The sequence below is a fragment of the Balaenoptera borealis genome (genome assembly GCF_965194805.1).
Source record: "Balaenoptera borealis genome assembly, chromosome: 21".
In the NCBI taxonomy this organism is placed as follows: domain Eukaryota; kingdom Metazoa; phylum Chordata; class Mammalia; order Artiodactyla; family Balaenopteridae; genus Balaenoptera; species Balaenoptera borealis.
In genome coordinates this window covers 37,731,399-37,753,527 of record NC_138880.1, presented here as the reverse complement: position 1 = coordinate 37,753,527, position 22,129 = coordinate 37,731,399, and positions in this window count along the sequence as shown.

The window sequence follows — 22,129 nt, the reverse complement described above, 5'->3', positions numbered from 1 at the left end:
ATAGATTTCCTAAGCACTAGTGTTTTAAGCAACAGCTTAAAAAGAGAATCCTAATGTGATTTCTTTATAATGGGTGTGTTCCTTATCTTATCCTAGTGTCTAAATTCTTCTCCATGGCTGGACCCCCAAATAATATTCCTTTACGTGCTAAGGGGTATCTAGAGAGTGGGATAGGTTTACTAACTACCCTAACCCTAACGCGTACCCTAACCCTAACCCCTACCCTAACCCTAACACGTGCCCTAATCCTAACCGTACCCTAAACCGAGCCCTAACCCTAACACTAACCCTAACCCTAACCCTAACCCATACCCTACGCCGTACCCGAAACCCTCCCCGAACCCGTACCCTAAGCCGTACCCTAAGCCTAACCCTAAGCCTAACCCTAACCCTAGGCTACCCTTGACTGCTTCTGCCTCCAATAGATTTCCTAAGCACTAGTGTTTTAAGGAACAGCTTAAAAAGAGAATCCTAATGTGATTTCTTTATAATGGGTGTGTTCCTTATCTTATCCTAGTGTCTAAACTCTTCTCCATGGCTGCACCCCCAAATAATATTGCCTTACGTGCTAAGGGGTATCTAGAGAGTGGGATAGGTTTAATAACTACCCTAACCCTAATGCGTACTCTAACCCTAACCCCTACCCTAACACTAACACGTACCCTAATCCTAACCCGTACCCTAAACCGAGCCCTAACCCTAACACTAACACTAACCGTAACCCTAACCCATACCCTACGCCGTACCCGAACCCCTCCCCAAACCCGTACCCTAAGCCGTACCCTAAGCCTAACCCTAAGCCTAACACTAACCCTAGGCTACCCTTGACTGCTTCCGCCTCCAATAGATTTCCTAAGCACTAGTGTTTTAAGCAACAGCTTAAAAAGAGAATCCTAATGTGATTTCTTTATAATGGGTGTGTTCCTTATCTTATCCTAGTGTCTAAACTCTTCTCCATGGCTGGACCCCCAAATAATATTCCTTTACGTGCTAAGGGGGAGCTAGAGAGTGGGATAGGTTTACTAACTACCCTAGCCCTAACGCGTAACCTAACCCTAACCCCTACCCTAACCCTAACACGTACCCTAATCCTAAACCGTACCCTAAACCGAGCCCTAACCCTAACACAAACCCTAACCCTAACCCTAACCCATACCCTACGCCGTACCCGAACCCCTCCCCGAACCCATACCCCAAGCCGTACCCTAACCCTAACCCTAAGCCTAACCCTAACCCTAGGCTACCCTTGACTGCTTCTGCCTCCAATAGATTTCCTAAGCACTAGTGTTTTAAGGAACAGCTTAAAAAGAGAATCCTAAAGTGATTTTTTATAATGGGTGTGTTCCTTATCTTATCCTAGTGTCTAAACTCTTCTCCATGGCTGGACCCTCAAATAATATTCCTTTACGTGCTAAGGGGTATCTAGAGAGTGGGATAGGTTTAATAACTACCCTAACCCTAATGCGTACCCTAACCCTAACCCCTACCCTAACCCTAACACGTACCCTAATCCTAACCCGTACCGTAAACCGAGCCCTAACCCTAACACTAACCCTAACCCTAACCCTAACCCATACCCTACGCCGTACACGAAACCCTCCACGAACCCGTACCCTAAGCCGTACCCTAAGCCTAACCCTAAGCCTAACCCTAACCCTAGGCTACCCTTGACTGCTTCTGCCTCCAATAGATTTCCTAAGCACTAATGTTTTAAGGAACAGCTTAAAAAGAGAATCCTAATGTGATTTCTTTATAATGGGTGTGTTCCTTATCTTATCCTAGTGTCTAAACTCTTCTCCATGGCTGGACCCTCAAATAATATTCCTTTACGTGCTAAGGGGTATCTAGAGAGTGGGATAGGTTTAATAACTACCCTAACCCTAACGCGTACCCTAACCCTAACCCCTACCCTAACCCTAACACGTACCCTAATCCTAACCCGTACCCTAAACCGAGCCCTAACCCTAACACTAACCCTAACCCTAACCCTAACCCATACCCTACGCCGTACCCGCACCCCTACCCGAACCCGTACCCTAAGCCGTACCCTAAGCCTAACCCTAAGCCTAACACTAACCCTAGGCTACCCTTGACTGCTTCTGCCTCCAATAGATTTCCTAAGCACTAGTGTTTTAAGCAACAGCTTAAAAAGAGAATCCTAATGTGATTTCTTTATAATGGGTGTGTTCCTTATCTTATCCTAGTGTCTAAACTCTTCTCCATGGCTGGACCCCCAAATAATATTCCTTTACGTGCTAAGGGGTATCTAGAGAGTGGGATAGGTTTAATAACTACCCTAACCCTAACGCTTACCCTAACCCTAACCCCTAACCTAACCCTAACACGTACCCTAATCCTAACCCGTACCCTAAACCGAGCCCTAACCCTAACACTAACCCTAACCCTAACCCTAACCCATACCCTACGCCGTACCCGAACCCCTCCCCGAACCCATTCCCCAAGCCGTACCCTAAACCTAACCCTAAGCCTAATCCTAACCCTAGGCTACCCTTGACTGCTTCTGCGTCCAATAGATTTCCTAAGCACTAGTGTTTTAAGGAACAGCTTAAAAAGAGAATCCTAAAGTGATTTCTTTAAAATGGGTGTGTTCCTTATCTTATCCTAGTGTCTAAACTCTTCTCCATGGCTGGACTCCCAAATAATATTCCTTTACGTGCTAAGGGGTATCTAGAGAGTGGGATAGGTTTAATAACTACCCTAACCCTAACGCGTACCCTAACCCTAACCCCTACCCTAACCCTAACACGTACCCTAATCCTAACCCGTACCCTAAACCGAGCCCTAACCCTAACACTAACCCTAACCCTAACCCTAACCCATACCCTACGCCGTACCCACACCCCTCCCCGAAACCGTACCCTAAGCCGTACCCTAAGCCTAACCCTAAGCCTAACCCTAACCCTAGGCTACCCTTGACTGCTTCTGCCTCCAATAGATTTCCTAAGCACTAGTGTTTTAAGGAACAGCTTAAAAAGAGAATCCTAATGTGATTTCTTTATAATGGGTGTGTTCCTTATCTTATCCTAGTGTCTAAACTCTTCTCCATGGCTGCACCCCCAAATAATATTGCCTTACGTGCTAAGGGGTATCTAGAGAGTGGGATAGGTTTAATAACTACCCTAACCCTAATGCGTACTCTAACCCTAACCCCTACCCTAACACTAACACGTACCCTAATCCTAACCCGTACCCTAAACCGAGCCCTAACCCTAACACTAACACTAACCCTAACCCATACCCTACGCCGTACCCGTACCCCTCCCCAAACCCGTACCCTAAGCCGTACCCTAAGACTAACCCTAAGCCTAACACTAACCCTAGGCTACCCTTGACTGCTTCTGCCTCCAATAGATTTCCTAAGCACTAGTGTTTTAAGCAACAGCTTAAAAAGAGAATCCTAATGTGATTTCTTTATAATGGGTGTGTTCCTTATCTTATCCTAGTGTCTAAATTCTTCTCCATGGCTGGACCCCCAAATAATATTCCTTTACGTGCTAAGGGGTATCCAGAGAGTGGGATAGGTTTACTAACTACCCTAACCCTAACGCGTACCCTAACCCTAACCCCTACCCTAACCCTAACACGTACCCTAATCCTAACCCGTACCCTAAACCGAGCCCTAACCCTAACACTAACCCTAACCCTAACCCTAACCCATACCCTACGCCGTACCCACACCCCTCCCCGAAACCGTACCCTAAGCCGTACCCTAAGCCTAACCCTAAGCCTAACCCTAACCCTAGGCTACCCTTGACTGCTTCTGCCTCCAATAGATTTCCTAAGCACTAGTGTTTTAAGGAACAGCTTAAAAAGAGAATCCTAATGTGATTTCTTTATAATGGGTGTGTTCCTTATCTTATCCTAGTGTCTAAACTCTTCTCCATGGCTGCACCCCCAAATAATATTGCCTTACGTGCTAAGGGGTATCTAGAGAGTGGGATAGGTTTAATAACTACCCTAACCCTAATGCGTACTCTAACCCTAACCCCTACCCTAACACTAACACGTACCCTAATCCTAACCCGTACCCTAAACCGAGCCCTAACCCTAACACTAACCCTAACCCTAACCCTAACCCATACACTACGCCGTACACGCACCCCTCCCCGAACCCGTACCCTAAGCCGTACCCTAAGCCGTACCCTAAGCCTAACCCTAACCCTAGGCTACCCTTGACTGCTTCTGCCTCCAATAGATTTCCTAAGCACTAGTGTTTTAAGGAACAGCTTAAAAAGAGAATCCTAATGTGATTTCTTTAAAATGGGTGTGTTCCTTATCTTATCCTAGTGTCTAAACTCTTCTCCATGGCTGCACCCCCAAATAATATTCCCTTACGTGCTAAGGGGTATCTAGAGAGTGGGATAGGTTTACTAACTACCCTAGCCCTAAAGCGTAACCTAACCCTAACCCCTACCCTAACCCTAACACGTACCCTAATCCTAAACCGTACCCTAAACCGAGCCCTAACCCTAACACTAACCCTAACCCTAACCCTAACCCATACCCTACGCCGAACCCGAAACCCTCCCCGAACCCATACCCCAAGCCGTACCCTAACCCTAACCCTAAGCCTAACCCTAACCCTAGGCTACCCTTGACTACTTCTGCCTCCAATAGATTTCCTAAGCACTAGTGTTTTAAGGAACAGCTTAAAAAGAGAATCCTAATGTGATTTCTTTATAATGGGTGTGTTCCTTATCTTATCCTAGTGTCTAAACTCTTCTCCATGGCTGGACCCTCAAATAATATTCCTTTACGTGCTAAGGGGTATCTAGAGAGTGGGATAGGTTTAATAACTACCCTAACCCTAACGCGTACCCTAACCCTAACCCCTACCCTAACCCTAACACGTACCCTAATCCTAACCCGTACCCTAAACCGAGCCCTAACCCTAACACTAACCCTAACCCTAACCCTAACCCATACCCTATGCCGTACCCGCACCCCTCCCCGAACCCGTACCCTAAGCCATACCCTAAACCTAACCCTAAGCCTAACCCTAACCCTAGGCTACCCTTGACTGCTTCTGCCTCCAATAGATTTCCTAAGCACTAGTGTTTTAAGCAACAGCTTAAAAAGAGAATCCTAATGTGATTTCTTTATAATGGGTGTGTTCCTTATCTTATCCTAGTGTCTAAACTCTTCTCCATGGCTGGACCCCCAAATAATATTCCTTTACGTGCTAAGGGGTATCTAGAGAGTGGGATAGGTTTAATAACTACCCTAACCCTAATGCGTACTCTAACCCTAACCCCTACCCTAACACTAACACGTACCCTAATCCTAACCCGTACCCTAAACCGAGCCCTAACGCTAACACTAACACTAACCCTAACCCTAACCCATACCCTACGCCGTACCCGAACCCCTCCCCAAACTCGTACCCTAAGCCGTACCCTAAGCCTAACCCTAAGCCTAACACTAACCCTAGGCTACCCTTGACTGCTTCTGCCTCCAATAGATTTCCTAAGCACTAGTGTTTTAAGCAACAGCTTAAAAAGAGAATCCTAATGTGATTTCTTTATAATGGGTGTGTTCCTTATCTTATCCTAGTGTCTAAATTCTTCTCCATGGCTGGACCCCCAAATAATATTCCTTTACGTGCTAAGGGGTATCTAGAGAGTGGGATAGGTTTACTAACTACCCTAACCCTAACGCGTACCCTAACCCTAACCCCTACCCTAACCCTAACACGTGCCCTAATCCTAACCGTACCCTAAACCGAGCCCTAACCCTAACACTAACCCTAACACTAACCCTAACCCATACCCTACGCCGTACCCGCACCCCTCCCCGAACCCGTACCCTAAGCCGTACCCTAAGCCTAACCCTAAGCCTAACCCTAACCCTAGGCTACCCTTGACTGCTTCTGCCTCCAATAGATTTCCTAAGCACTAGTGTTTTAAGGAACAGCTTAAAAAGAGAATCCTAATGTGATTTCTTTATAATGGGTGTGTTCCTTATCTTATCCTAGTGTCTAAACTCTTCTCCATGGTTGGACCCCCAAATAATATTCCTTTACGTGCTAAGGGGTATCTAGAGAGTGGGATAGGTTTAATAACTACCCTAACCCTAACGCGTACCCTAACCCTAACCCCTACCCTAACCCTAACACGTACCCTAATCCGAACCCGTACCCTAAACCGAGCCCTAACCCTAACACTAACCCTAACCCTAACCCTAACCCATACCCTACGCCGTACCCGAACCCCTCCCCGAACCCATTCCCCAAGCCGTACCCTAAACCTAACCCTAAGCCTAACCCTAACCCTAGGCTACCCTTGACTGCTTCTGCCTCCAATAGATTTCCTAAGCACTAGTGTTTTAAGGAACAGCTTAAAAAGAGAATCCTAAAGTGATTTCTTTAAAATGGGTGTGTTCCTTATCTTATCCTAGTGTCTAAACTCTTCTCCATGGCTGGACTCCCAAATAATATTCCTTTACGTGCTAAGGGGTATCTAGAGAGTGGGATAGGTTTAATAACTACCCTAACCCTAACGAGTACCCTAACCCTAACCCCTACCCTAACCCTAACACGTACCCTAATCCTAACCCGTACCCTAAACCGAGCCCTAACCCTAACACTAACCCTAACCCTAACCCTAACCCATACCCTACGCCGTACCCACACCCCTCCCCGAACCCGTACCCTAAGCCGTACCCTAAGCCTAACCCTAAGCCTAACCCTAACCCTAGGCTACCCTTGACTGCTTCTGCCTCCAATAGATTTCCTAAGCACTAGTGTTTTAAGGAACAGCTTAAAAAGAGAATCCTAATGTGATTTCTTTATAATGGGTGTGTTCCTTATCTTATCCTAGTGTCTAAACTCTTCTCCATGGCTGCACCCCCAAATAATATTGCCTTACGTGGTAAGGGGTATCTAGAGAGTGGGATAGGTTTAATAACTACCCTAACCCTAATGCGTACTCTAACCCTAACCCCTACCCTAACACTAACACGTACCCTAATCCTAACCCGTACCCTAAACCGAGCCCTAACCCTAACACTAACACTAACCCTAACCCTAACCCATACCCTACGCCGTACCCGAACCCCTCCCCAAACCCGTACCCTAAGCCGTACCCTAAGCCTAACCCTAAGCCTAACACTAACCCTAGGCTACCCTTGACTGCTTCTGCCTCCAATAGATTTCCTAAGCACTAGTGTTTTAAGCAACAGCTTAAAAAGAGAATCCTAATGTGATTTCTTTATAATGGGTGTGTTCCTTATCTTATCCTAGTGTCTAAATTCTTCTCCATGGCTGGACCCCCAAATAATATTCCTTTACGTGCTAAGGGGTATCTAGAGAGTGGGATAGGTTTACTAACTACCCTAACCCTAACGCGTACCCTAACCCTAACCCCTACCCTAACCCTAACACGTACCCTAGTCCTAACCGTACCCTAAACCGAGACCTAACCCTAACACTAACCCTAACACTAACCCTAACCCATACCCTACGCCATACCCGAAACCCTCCCCGAACCCGTACCCTAAGCCGTACCCTAAGCCTAACCCTAAGCCTAACCCTAACCCTAGGCTACCCTTGACTACTTCTGCCTCCAATAGATTTCCTAAGCACTAGTGTTTTAAGGAACAGCTTAAAAAGAGAATCCTAATGTGATTTCTTTATAATGGGTGTGTTCCTTATCTTATCCTAGTGTCTAAACTCTTCTCCATGGCTGGACCCTCAAATAATATTCCTTTACGTGCTAAGGGGTATCTAGAGAGTGGGATAGGTTTAATAACTACCCTAACCCTAACGCGTACCCTAACCCTAACCCCTACCCTAACCCTAACACGTACCCTAATCCTAACCCGTACCCTAAACCGAGCCCTAACCCTAACACTAACCCTAACCCTAACCCTAACCCATACCCTACGCCGTACCCGCACCCCTCCCCGAACCCGTACCCTAAGCCGTACCCTAAGCCTAACCCTAAGCCTAACCCTAACCCTAGGCTACCCTTGACTGCTTCTGCCTCCAATAGATTTCCTAAGCACTAGTGTTTTAAGGAACAGCTTAAAAAGAGAATCCTAATGTGATTTCTTTAAAATGGGTGTGTTCCTTATCTTATCCTAGTGTCTAAACTCTTCTCCATGGCTGCACCCCCAAATAATATTCCCTTACGTGCTAAGGGGTATCTAGAGAGTGGGATAGGTTTAATAACTACCCTAACCCTAACGCGTACCCTAACCCTAACCCCTACCCTAACCCTAACACGTACCCTAATCCTAACCTGTACCCTAAACCGAGCCCTAACCCTAACACTAACCCTAACCCTAACCCTAACCCATACCCTACGCCGTACCCGCACCCCTCCCCGAACCCGTACCCTAAGCCATACCCTAAACCTAACCCTAAGCCTAACCCTAACCCTAGGCTACCCTTGACTGCTTCTGCCTCCAATTGATTTCCTAAGCAGTAGTGTTTTAAGGAACAGCTTAAAAAGAGAATCCTAATGTGATTTCTTTATAATGGGTGTGTTCCTTATCTTATCCTAGTGTCTAAACTCTTCTCCATGGCTGGACCCCCAAATAATATTCCTTTACGTGCTAAGGGGGAGCTAGAGAGTGGGATAGGTTTACTAACTACCCTAGCCCTAACGCGTAACCTAACCCTAACCCCTACCCTAACCCTAACACGTACCCTAATCCTAAACCGTACCCTAAACCGAGCCCTAACCCTAACACTAACCCTAACCCTAACCCTAACCCATACCCTACGCCGTACCCGAACCCCTCCCCGAACCCATACCCCAAGCCGTACCCTAACCCTAACCCTAAGCCTAACCCTAACCCTAGGCTACCCTTGACTGCTTCTGCCTCCAATAGATTTCCTAAGCACTAGTGTTTTAAGGAACAGCTTAAAAAGAGAATCCTAAAGTGATTTCTTTATAATGGGTGTGTTCCTTATCTTATCCTAGTGTGTAAACTCTTCTCCATGGCTGGACCCCCAAATAATATTCCTTTACGTGCTAAGGGGTATCTAGAGAGTGGGATAGGTTTAATAACTACCCTAACCCTAACGCGTACCCTAACCCTAACCCCTACCCTAACCCTAACACGTACCCTAATCCTAACCCGTACCCTAAACCGAGCCGTAACCCTAACACTAACCCTAACCCTAACCCTATCCCATACCCTACGCCGTACCCGAAACCCTCCCCGAACCCGTACCCTAAGCCGTACCCTAAGCCTAACCCTAAGCCTAACCCTAACCCTAGGCTACCCTTGACTGCTTCTGCCTCCAATAGATTTCCTAAGCACTAGTGTTTTAAGGAACTGCTTAAAAAGAGAATCCTAATGTGATTTCTTTATAATGGGTGTGTTCCTTATCTTATCCTAGTGTCTAAACTCTTCTCCATGGCTGGACCCTCAAATAATATTCCTTTACGTGCTAAGGGGTATCTAGAGAGTGGGATAGGTTTAATAACTACCCTAACCCTAACGCGTACCCTAACCCTAACCCCTACCCTAACCCTAACACGTACCCTAATCCTAACCCGTACCCTAAACCGAACCCTAACCCTAACACTAACCCTAACCCTAACCCTAACCCATACCCTACGCCGTACCCGCACCCCTCCCCGAACCCGTACCCTAAGCCGTACCCTAAGCCTAACCCTAAGCCTAACCCTAACCCTAGGCTACCCTTGACTGCTTCTGCCTCCAATAGATTTCCTAAGCACTAGTGTTTTAAGGAACAGCTTAAAAAGAGAATCCTAATGTGATTTCTTTATAATGGGTGTGTTCCTTATCTTATCCTAGTGTCTAAACTCTTCTCCATGGTTGGACCCCCAAATAATATTCCTTTACGTGCTAAGGGGTATCTAGAGAGTGGGATAGGTTTAATAACTACCCTAACCCTAACGCGTACCCTAACCCTAACCCCTACCCTAACCCTAACACGTACCCTAATCCGAACCCGTACCCTAAACCGAGCCCTAACCCTAACACTAACCCTAACCCTAACCCTAACCCATACCCTACCCCGTACCCGCACCCCTCCCCGAACCCGTACCCTAAGCCGTACCCTAAGCCTAACCCTAAGCCTAACCCTAACCCTAGGCTACCCTTGACTGCTTCTGCCTCCAATAGATTTCCTAAGCACTAGTGTTTTAAGGAACAGCTTAAAAAGAGAATCCTAATGTGATTTCTTTATAATGGGTGTGTTCCTTATCTTATCCTAGTGTCTAAACTCTTCTCCATGGCTGGAACCCCAAATAATATTCCTTTACGTGCTAAGGGGTATCTAGAGAGTGGGATAGGTTTAATAACTACCCTAACCCTAACGCGTACCCTAACCCTAACCCCTACCCTAACCCTAACACGTACCCTAATCCTAACCCGTACCCTAAACCGAGCCCTAACCCTAACACTAACCCTAACCCTAACCCTAACCCATACCCTACGCCGTACCCGAACCCCTCCCCGAACCCATTCCCCAAGCCGTACCCTAAACCTAACCCTAAGCCTAACCCTAACCCTAGGCTACCCTTGACTGCTTCTGCCTCCAATAGATTTCCTAAGCACTAGTGTTTTAAGGAACAGCTTAAAAAGAGAATCCTAAAGTGATTTCTTTATAATGGGTGTGTTCCTTATCTTATCCTAGTGTCTAAACTCTTCTCCATGGCTGGACCCCCAAATAATATTCCTTTACGTGCTAAGGGGTATCTAGAGAGTGGGATAGGTTTAATAACTACCCTAACCCTAACGCGTACCCTAACCCTAACCCCTACCCTAACCCTAACACGTACCCTAATCCTAACCCGTACCCTAAACCGAGCCCTAACCCTAACACTAACCCTAACCCTAACCCTAACCCATACCCTACGCCGTACCCACACCCCTCCCCGAACCCGTACCCTAAGCCGTACCCTAAGCCTAACCCTAAGCCTAACCCTAACCCTAGGCTACCCTTGACTGCTTCTGCCTCCAATAGATTTCCTAAGCACTAGTGTTTTAAGGAACAGCTTAAAAAGAGAATCCTAATGTGATTTCTTTATAATGGGTGTGTTCCTTATCTTATCCTAGTGTCTAAACTCTTCTCCATGGCTGCACCCCCAAATAATATTGCCTTACGTGGTAAGGGGTATCTAGAGAGTGGGATAGGTTTAATAACTACCCTAACCCTAATGCGTACTCTAACCCTAACCCCTACACTAACACTAACACGTACCCTAATCCTAACCCGTACCCTAAACCGAGCCCTAACCCTAACACTAACACTAACCCTAACCCTAACCCATACCCTACGCCGTACCCGAACCCCTCCCCAAACCCGTACCCTAAGCCGTACCCTAAGCCTAACCCTAAGCCTAACACTAACCCTAGGCTACCCTTGACTGCTTCTGCCTCCAATAGATTTCCTAAGCACTAGTGTTTTAAGCAACAGCTTAAAAAGAGAATCCTAATGTGATTTCTTTATAATGGGTGTGTTCCTTATCTTATCCTAGTGTCTAAACTCTTCTCCATGGCTGGACCCCCAAATAATATTCCTTTACGTGCTAAGGGGGAGCTAGAGAGTGGGATAGGTTTACTAACTACCCTAGCCCTAACGCGTAACCTAACCCTAACCCCTACCCTAACCCTAACACGTACCCTAATCCTAAACCGTACCCTAAACCGAGCCCTAACCCTAACACTAACCCTAACCCTAACCCTAACCCATACCCTACGCCGTACCCGAACCCCTCCCCGAACCCATACCCCAAGCCGTACCCTAACCCTAACCCTAAGCCTAACCCTAACCCTAGGCTACCCTTGACTGCTTCTGCCTCCAATAGATTTCCTAAGCACTAGTGTTTTAAGGAACAGCTTAAAAAGAGAATCCTAAAGTGATTTCTTTATAATGGGTGTGTTCCTTATCTTATCCTAGTGTCTAAACTCTTCTCCATGGCTGGACCCCCAAATAATATTCCTTTACGTGCTAAGGGGTATCTAGAGATTGGGATAGGTTTAATAACTACCCTAACCCTAACGCGTACCCTAACCCTAACCCCTACCCTAACCCTAAAACGTACCCTAATCCTAACCCGTACCCTAAACCGAGCCCTAACCCTAACACTAACCCTAACCCTAACCCTAACCCATACCCTACGCCGTACCCGAAACCCTCCCCGAACCCGTACCCTAAGCCGTACCCTAAGCCTAACCCTAAGCCTAACCCTAACCCTAGGCTACCCTTGACTGCTTCTGCCTCCAATAGATTTCCTAAGCACTAGTGTTTTAAGGAACTGCTTAAAAAGAGAATCCTAATGTGATTTCTTTATAATGGGTGTGTTCCTTATCTTATCCTAGTGTCTAAACTCTTCTCCATGGCTGGACCCTCAAATAATATTCCTTTACGTGCTAAGGGGTATCTAGAGAGTGGGATAGGTTTAATAACTACCCTAACCCTAACGCGTACCCTAACCCTAACCCCTACCCTAACCCTAACACGTACCCTAATCCTAACCCGTACCCTAAACCGAGCCCTAACCCTAACACTAACCCTAACCCTAACCCTAACCCATACCCTACGCCGTACCCGCACCCCTCCCCGAACCCGTACCCTAAGCCGTACCCTAAGCCTAACCCTAAGCCTAACCCTAACCCTAGGCTACCCTTGACTGCTTCTGCCTCCAATAGATTTCCTAAGCACTAGTGTTTTAAGGAACAGCTTAAAAAGAGAATCCTAATGTGATTTCTTTATAATGGGTGTGTTCCTTATCTTATCCTAGTGTCTAAACTCTTCTCCATGGCTGGATCCCCAAATAATATTCCTTTATGTGCTAAGGGGTATCTAGAGAGTGGGATAGGTTTAATAACTACCCTAACCCTAACGCGTACCCTAACCCTAACCCCTACCCTAACCCTAACACGTACCCTAATCCTAACCCGTACCCTAAACCGAGCCCTAACCCTAACACTAACCCTAACCCTAACCCTAACCCATACCCTACGCCGTACCCGAAACCCTCCCCGAACCCATTCCCCAAGCCGTACCCTAAACCTAACCCTAAGCCTAACCCTAACCCTAGGCTACCCTTGACTGCTTCTGCCTCCAATAGATTTCCTAAGCACTAGTGTTTTAAGGAACAGCTTAAAAAGAGAATCCTAAAGTGATTTCTTTATAATGGGTGTGTTCCTTATCTTATCCTAGTGTCTAAACTCTTCTCCATGGCTGGACCCCCAAATAATATTCCTTTACGTGCTAAGGGGTATCTAGAGAGTGGGATAGGTTTAATAACTACCCTAACCCTAACGCGTACCCTAACCCTAACCCCTACCCTAACCCTAACACGTACCCTAATCCTAACCCGTACCCTAAACCGAGCCCTAACCCTAACACTAACCCTAACTCTAACCCTAACCCATACCCTACGCCGTACCCACACCCCTCCCCGAACCCGTACCCTAAGCCGTACCCTAAGCCTAACCCTAAGCCTAACCCTAACCCTAGGCTACCCTTGAGTGCTTCTGCCTCCAATAGATTTCCTAAGCACTAGTGTTTTAAGGAACAGCTTAAAAAGAGAATCCTAATGTGATTTCTTTATAATGGGTGTGTTCCTTATCTTATCCTAGTGTCTAAACTCTTCTCCATGGCTGCACCCCCAAATAATATTGCCTTACGTGGTAAGGGGTATCTAGAGAGTGGGATAGGTTTAATAACTACCCTAACCCTAATGCGTACTCTAACCCTAACCCCTACCCTAACACTAACACGTACCCTAATCCTAACCCGTACCCTAAACCGAGCCCTAACCCTAACACTAACACTAACCCTAACCCTAACCCATACCCTACGCCGTACCCGAACCCCTCCCCAAACCCGTACCCTAAGCCGTACCCTAAGCCTAACCCTAAGCCTAACACTAACCCTAGGCTACCCTTGACTGCTTCTGCCTCCAATAGATTTCCTAAGCACTAGTGTTTTAAGCAACAGCTTAAAAAGAGAATCCTAATGTGATTTCTTTATAATGGGTGTGTTCCTTATCTTATCCTAGTGTCTAAACTCTTCTCCATGGCTGGACCCCCAAATAATATTCCTTTACGTGCTAAGGGGTATCTAGAGAGTGGGATAGGTATACTAACTACCCTAGCCCTAACGCGTAACCTAACCCTAACCCCTACCCTAACCCTAACACGTACCCTAATCCTAAACCGTACCCTAAACCGAGCCCTAACCCTAACACTAACCCTAACCCTAACCCTAACCCATACCCTACGCCGTACCCGAACCCCTCCCCGAACCCATACCCCAAGCCGTACCCTAACCCTAACCCTAAGCCTAACCCTAACCCTAGGCTACCCTTGACTGCTTCTGCCTCCAATAGATTTCCTAAGCACTAGTGCTTTAAGGAACAGCTTAAAAAGAGAATCCTAAAGTGATTTTTTATAATGGGTGTGTTCCTTATCTTATCCTAGTGTCTAAACTCTTCTCCATGGCTGGACCCCCAAATAATATTCCTTTACGTGCTAAGGGGTATCTAGAGAGTGGGATAGGTTTAATAACTACCCTAACCCTAACGCGTACCCTAACCCTAACCCCTACCCTAACCCTAACACGTACCCTAATCCTAACCCGTACCCTAAACCGAGCCCTAACCCTAACACTAACCCTAACCCTAACCCTAACCCATACCCTACGCCGTACCCGAACCCCTCCCCAAACCCGTACCCTAAGCCGTACCCTAAGCCTAACCCTAAGCCTAACCCTAACCCTAGGCTACCCTTGACTGCTTCTGCCTCCAATAGATTTCCTAAGCACTAGTGTTTTAAGGAACAGCTTAAAAAGAGAATCCTAATGTGATTTCTTTATAATGGGTGTGTTCCTTATCTTATCCTAGTGTCTAAACTCTTCTCCATGGCTGGACCCCCAAATAATATTCCTTTACGTGCTAAGGGGTATCTAGAGAGTGGGATAGGTTTAATAACTACCCTAACCCTAACGCTTACCCTAACCCTAACCCCTACCCTAACCCTAACACGTACCCTAATCCTAACCCGTACCCTAAACCGAGCCCTAACCCTAACACTAACCCTAACCCTAACCCTAACCCATACCCTACGCCGTACCCGAACCCCTCCCCGAACCCATTCCCCAAGCCGTACCCTAAACCTAACCCTACGCCTAATCCTAACCCTAGGCTACCCTTGACTGCTTCTGCCTCCAATAGATTTCCTAAGCACTAGTGTTTTAAGGAACAGCTTAAAAAGAGAATCCTAAAGTGATTTCTTTAAAATGGGTGTGTTCCTTATCTTATCCTAGTGTCTAAACTCTTCTCCATGGCTGGACCCCCAAATAATATTCCTTTACGTGCTAAGGGGTATCTAGAGAGTGGGATAGGTTTAATAACTACCCTAACCCTAATGCGTACTCTAACCCTAACCCCTACCCTAACACTAACAAGTACCCTAATCCTAACCCGTACCCTAAACCGAGCCGTAACCCTAACACTAACACTAACCCTAACCCATACCCTACGCCGTACCCGTACCCCTCCCCAAACCCGTACCCTAAGCCTAACCCTAAGCCTAACCCTAACCCTAGGCTACCCTTGACTGCTTCTGCCTCCAATAGATTTCCTAAGCACTAGTGTTTTAAGGAACAGCTTAAAAAGAGAATCCTAATGTGATTTCTTTATAATGGGTGTGTTCCTTATCTTATCCTAGTGTCTAAACTCTTCTCCATGGCTGCACCCCCAAATAATATTGCCTTACGTGGTAAGGGGTATCTAGAGAGTGGGATAGGTTTAATAACTACCCTAACCCTAATGCGTACTCTAACCCTAACCCCTACCCTAACACTAACACGTACCCTAATCCTAACCCGTACCCTAAACCGAGCCCTAACCCTAACACTAACACTAACCCTAACCCTAACCCATACCCTACGCCGTACCCGAACCCCTCCCCAAACCCGTACCCTAAGCCGTACCCTAAGCCTAACCCTAAGCCTAACACTAACCCTAGGCTACCCTTGACTGCTTCTGCCTCCAATAGATTTCCTAAGCACTAGTGTTTTAAGCAACAGCTTAAAAAGAGAATCCTAATGTGATTTCTTTATAATGGGTGTGTTCCTTATCTTATCCTAGTGTCTAAATTCTTCTCCATGGCTGGACCCCCAAATAATATTCCTTTACGTGCTAAGGGGTATCTAGAGAGTGGGATAGGTTTACTAACTACCCTAACCCTAACGCGTACCCTAACCCTAACCCCTACCCTAACCCTAACACGTACCCTAGTCCTAACCGTACCCTAAACCGAGACCTAACCCTAACACTAACCCTAACACTAACCCTAACCCATACCCTACGCCATACCCGAAACCCTCCCCGAACCCGTACCCTAAGCCGTACCCTAAGCCTAACCCTAAGCCTAACCCTAACCCTAGGCTACCCTTGACTACTTCTGCCTCCAATAGATTTCCTAAGCACTAGTGTTTTAAGGAACAGCTTAAAAAGAGAATCCTAATGTGATTTCTTTATAATGGGTGTGTTCCTTATCTTATCCTAGTGTCTAAACTCTTCTCCATGGCTGGACCCTCAAATAATATTCCTTTACGTGCTAAGGGGTATCTAGAGAGTGGGATAGGTTTAATAACTACCCTAACCCTAACGCGTACCCTAACCCTAACCCCTACCCTAACCCTAACACGTACCCTAATCCTAACCCGTACCCTAAACCGAGCCCTAACCCTAACACTAACCCTAACCCTAACCCTAACCCATACCCTACGCCGTACCCGCACCCCTCCCCGAACCCGTACCCTAAGCCGTACCCTAAGCCTAACCCTAAGCCTAACCCTAACCCTAGGCTACCCTTGACTGCTTCTGCCTCCAATAGATTTCCTAAGCACTAGTGTTTTAAGGAACAGCTTAAAAAGAGAATCCTAATGTGATTTCTTTAAAATGGGTGTGTTCCTTATCTTATCCTAGTGTCTAAACTCTTCTCCATGGCTGCACCCCCAAATAATATTCCCTTACGTGCTAAGGGGTATCTAGAGAGTGGGATAGGTTTAATAACTACCCTAACCCTAACGCGTACCCTAACCCTAACCCCTACCCTAACCCTAACACGTACCCTAATCCTAACCTGTACCCTAAACCGAGCCCTAACCCTAACACTAACCCTAACCCTAACCCTAACCCATACCCTACGCCGTACCCGCACCCCTCCCCGAACCCGTACCCTAAGCCATACCCTAAACCTAACCCTAAGCCTAACCCTAACCCTAGGCTACCCTTGACTGCTTCTGCCTCCAATTGATTTCCTAAGCAGTAGTGTTTTAAGGAACAGCTTAAAAAGAGAATCCTAATGTGATTTCTTTATAATGGGTGTGTTCCTTATCTTATCCTAGTGTCTAAACTCTTCTCCATGGCTGGACCCCCAAATAATATTCCTTTACGTGCTAAGGGGGAGCTAGAGAGTGGGATAGGTTTACTAACTACCCTAGCCCTAACGCGTAACCTAACCCTAACCCCTACCCTAACCCTAACACGTACCCTAATCCTAAACCGTACCCTAAACCGAGCCCTAACCCTAACACTAACCCTAACCCTAACCCTAACCCATACCCTACGCCGTACCCGAACCCCTCCCCGAACCCATACCCCAAGCCGTACCCTAACCCTAACCCTAAGCCTAACCCTAACCCTAGGCTACCCTTGACTGCTTCTGCCTCCAATAGATTTCCTAAGCACTAGTGTTTTAAGGAACAGCTTAAAAAGAGAATCCTAAAGTGATTTCTTTATAATGGGTGTGTTCCTTATCTTATCCTAGTGTGTAAACTCTTCTCCATGGCTGGACCCCCAAATAATATTCCTTTACGTGCTAAGGGGTATCTAGAGAGTGGGATAGGTTTAATAACTACCCTAACCCTAACGCGTACCCTAACCCTAACCCCTACCCTAACCCTAACACGTACCCTAATCCTAACCCGTACCCTAAACCGAGCCGTAACCCTAACACTAACCCTAACCCTAACCCTAACCCATACCCTACGCCGTACCCGAAACCCTCCCCGAACCCGTACCCTAAGCCGTACCCTAAGCCTAACCCTAAGCCTAACCCTAACCCTAGGCTACCCTTGACTGCTTCTGCCTCCAATAGATTTCCTAAGCACTAGTGTTTTAAGGAACTGCTTAAAAAGAGAATCCTAATGTGATTTCTTTATAATGGGTGTGTTCCTTATCTTATCCTAGTGTCTAAACTCTTCTCCATGGCTGGACCCTCAAATAATATTCCTTTACGTGCTAAGGGGTATCTAGAGAGTGGGATAGGTTTAATAACTACCCTAACCCTAACGCGTACCCTAACCCTAACCCCTACCCTAACCCTAACACGTACCCTAATCCTAACCCGTACCCTAAACCGAACCCTAACCCTAACACTAACCCTAACCCTAACCCTAACCCATACCCTACGCCGTACCCGCACCCCTCCCCGAACCCGTACCCTAAGCCGTACCCTAAGCCTAACCCTAAGCCTAACCCTAACCCTAGGCTACCCTTGACTGCTTCTGCCTCCAATAGATTTCCTAAGCACTAGTGTTTTAAGGAACAGCTTAAAAAGAGAATCCTAATGTGATTTCTTTATAATGGGTGTGTTCCTTATCTTATCCTAGTGTCTAAACTCTTCTCCATGGTTGGACCCCCAAATAATATTCCTTTACGTGCTAAGGGGTATCTAGAGAGTGGGATAGGTTTAATAACTACCCTAACCCTAACGCGTACCCTAACCCTAACCCCTACCCTAACCCTAACACGTACCCTAATCCGAACCCGTACCCTAAACCGAGCCCTAACCCTAACACTAACCCTAACCCTAACCCTAACCCATACCCTACCCCGTACCCGCACCCCTCCCCGAACCCGTACCCTAAGCCGTACCCTAAGCCTAACCCTAAGCCTAACCCTAACCCTAGGCTACCCTTGACTGCTTCTGCCTCCAATAGATTTCCTAAGCACTAGTGTTTTAAGGAACAGCTTAAAAAGAGAATCCTAATGTGATTTCTTTATAATGGGTGTGTTCCTTATCTTATCCTAGTGTCTAAACTCTTCTCCATGGCTGGAACCCCAAATAATATTCCTTTACGTGCTAAGGGGTATCTAGAGAGTGGGATAGGTTTAATAACTACCCTAACCCTAACGCGTACCCTAACCCTAACCCCTACCCTAACCCTAACACGTACCCTAATCCTAACCCGTACCCTAAACCGAGCCCTAACCCTAACACTAACCCTAACCCTAACCCTAACCCATACCCTACGCCGTACCCGAACCCCTCCCCGAACCCATTCCCCAAGCCGTACCCTAAACCTAACCCTAAGCCTAACCCTAACCCTAGGCTACCCTTGACTGCTTCTGCCTCCAATAGATTTCCTAAGCACTAGTGTTTTAAGGAACAGCTTAAAAAGAGAATCCTAAAGTGATTTCTTTATAATGGGTGTGTTCCTTATCTTATCCTAGTGTCTAAACTCTTCTCCATGGCTGGACCCCCAAATAATATTCCTTTACGTGCTAAGGGGTATCTAGAGAGTGGGATAGGTTTAATAACTACCCTAACCCTAACGCGTACCCTAACCCTAACCCCTACCCTAACCCTAACACGTACCCTAATCCTAACCCGTACCCTAAACCGAGCCCTAACCCTAACACTAACCCTAACCCTAACCCTAACCCATACCCTACGCCGTACCCACACCCCTCCCCGAACCCGTACCCTAAGCCGTACCCTAAGCCTAACCCTAAGCCTAACCCTAACCCTAGGCTACCCTTGACTGCTTCTGCCTCCAATAGATTTCCTAAGCACTAGTGTTTTAAGGAACAGCTTAAAAAGAGAATCCTAATGTGATTTCTTTATAATGGGTGTGTTCCTTATCTTATCCTAGTGTCTAAACTCTTCTCCATGGCTGCACCCCCAAATAATATTGCCTTACGTGGTAAGGGGTATCTAGAGAGTGGGATAGGTTTAATAACTACCCTAACCCTAATGCGTACTCTAACCCTAACCCCTACACTAACACTAACACGTACCCTAATCCTAACCCGTACCCTAAACCGAGCCCTAACCCTAACACTAACACTAACCCTAACCCTAACCCATACCCTACGCCGTACCCGAACCCCTCCCCAAACCCGTACCCTAAGCCGTACCCTAAGCCTAACCCTAAGCCTAACACTAACCCTAGGCTACCCTTGACTGCTTCTGCCTCCAATAGATTTCCTAAGCACTAGTGTTTTAAGCAACAGCTTAAAAAGAGAATCCTAATGTGATTTCTTTATAATGGGTGTGTTCCTTATCTTATCCTAGTGTCTAAACTCTTCTCCATGGCTGGACCCCCAAATAATATTCCTTTACGTGCTAAGGGGGAGCTAGAGAGTGGGATAGGTTTACTAACTACCCTAGCCCTAACGCGTAACCTAACCCTAACCCCTACCCTAACCCTAACACGTACCCTAATCCTAAACCGTACCCTAAACCGAGCCCTAACCCTAACACTAACCCTAACCCTAACCCTAACCCATACCCTACGCCGTACCCGAACCCCTCCCCGAACCCATACCCCAAGCCGTACCCTAACCCTAACCCTAAGCCTAACCCTAACCCTAGGCTACCCTTGACTGCTTCTGCCTCCAATAGATTTCCTAAGCACTAGTGTTTTAAGGAACAGCTTAAAAAGAGAATCCTAAAGTGATTTCTTTATAATGGGTGTGTTCCTTATCTTATCCTAGTGTCTAAACTCTTCTCCATGGGTGGACCCCCAAATAATATTCCTTTACGTGCTAAGGGGTATCTAGAGATTGGGATAGGTTTAATAACTACCCTAACCCTAACGCGTACCCTAACCCTAACCCCTACCCTAACCCTAAAACGTACCCTAATCCTAACCCGTACCCTAAACCGAGCCCTAACCCTAACACTAACCCTAACCCTAACCCTAACCCATACCCTACGCCGTACCCGAAACCCTCCCCGAACCCGTACCCTAAGCCGTACCCTAAGCCTAACCCTAAGCCTAACCCTAACCCTAGGCTACCCTTGACTGCTTCTGCCTCCAATAGATTTCCTAAGCACTAGTGTTTTAAGGAACTGCTTAAAAAGAGAATCCTAATGTGATTTCTTTATAATGGGTGTGTTCCTTATCTTATCCTAGTGTCTAAACTCTTCTCCATGGCTGGACCCTCAAATAATATTCCTTTACGTGCTAAGGGGTATCTAGAGAGTGGGATAGGTTTAATAACTACCCTAACCCTAACGCGTACCCTAACCCTAACCCCTACCCTAACCCTAACACGTACCCTAATCCTAACCCGTACCCTAAACCGAGCCCTAACCCTAACACTAACCCTAACCCTAACCCTAACCCATACCCTACGCCGTACCCGCACCCCTCCCCGAACCCGTACCCTAAGCCGTACCCTAAGCCTAACCCTAAGCCTAACCCTAACCCTAGGCTACCCTTGACTGCTTCTGCCTCCAATAGATTTCCTAAGCACTAGTGTTTTAAGGAACAGCTTAAAAAGAGAATCCTAATGTGATTTCTTTATAATGGGTGTGTTCCTTATCTTATCCTAGTGTCTAAACTCTTCTCCATGGCTGGATCCCCAAATAATATTCCTTTATGTGCTAAGGGGTATCTAGAGAGTGGGATAGGTTTAATAACTACCCTAACCCTAACGCGTACCCTAACCCTAACCCCTACCCTAACCCTAACACGTACCCTAATCCTAACCCGTACCCTAAACCGAGCCCTAACCCTAACACTAACCCTAACCCTAACCCTAACCCATACCCTACGCCGTACCCGAAACCCTCCCCGAACCCATTCCCCAAGCCGTACCCTAAACCTAACCCTAAGCCTAACCCTAACCCTAGGCTACCCTTGACTGCTTCTGCCTCCAATAGATTTCCTAAGCACTAGTGTTTTAAGGAACAGCTTAAAAAGAGAATCCTAAAGTGATTTCTTTATAATGGGTGTGTTCCTTATCTTATCCTAGTGTCTAAACTCTTCTCCATGGCTGGACCCCCAAATAATATTCCTTTACGTGCTAAGGGGTATCTAGAGAGTGGGATAGGTTTAATAACTACCCTAACCCTAACGCGTACCCTAACCCTA